The sequence below is a fragment of the Camelina sativa genome, chromosome 12 (assembly GCF_000633955.1).
Source record: "Camelina sativa cultivar DH55 chromosome 12, Cs, whole genome shotgun sequence".
Lineage (NCBI taxonomy): Eukaryota > Viridiplantae > Streptophyta > Magnoliopsida > Brassicales > Brassicaceae > Camelina > Camelina sativa.
Window position 1 is genome coordinate 6,493,597 of NC_025696.1, and position 785 is coordinate 6,494,381.

Here is a 785-nt window from a genome sequence, read left to right on the forward strand (position 1 = left end):
TCCCTAAAATCTATCAAAATTTCAAATTTTCTAAATCTCATCAAATCTTCCAAAATCATTATTTCAATATACCCACTAAGTACTATTGCCAAAGACCTAACTTGTGATGGAGACTTTATGCATTTTTCCTTTTTATAAACTCTCACGGACACATTGGTCTACACAGGTTACAATCAAGGTCCCAAAAAAAAAAAAAAAATAGTTGTTTTTTAATATATAAACAGACGAGATAGTAGCTTTTGAGAATTATTAATTATGACATTAATACCAATCATAAATGCCTAATAATTCATGCTTAGGGTTGTAATGTTATGTACCTATGCGTATGTTGACTTGTCCTTATCATAGAAGCGACGTTGTAGTCACTGGGCCTGATCCACTTGTCTAAGGCCCACTTTGCTACGTGTGATATTTTGGTAGTGTGTAGAGAGAGGGGGAGAGGGGATTTTTTCTGCTGCTGCACACATCAAATGTGTCTCTCGACAAAGGCTATTATTGGTCACAGATGAAGTCACGAAGAAGGTATACTTGACCAAAACGTCTATGCTCTGAATTATTAATTGGGGTATAAAATCATGAGACAACATACGCATAGGTACATAACATTAACAGACAACATACGCATTTTTACACACTAACGAGGAAATTCTGTCGTATTCGTTGGTTCAATATATATAACCCACACCACCACCCCTAACAATTAACAGTGCTCAACTATCGAGTAAACCAAATATTTGAAAGGCCCATGAAAGCCCACTAGAGATTTTGAGACTTCGGGTGGCTTT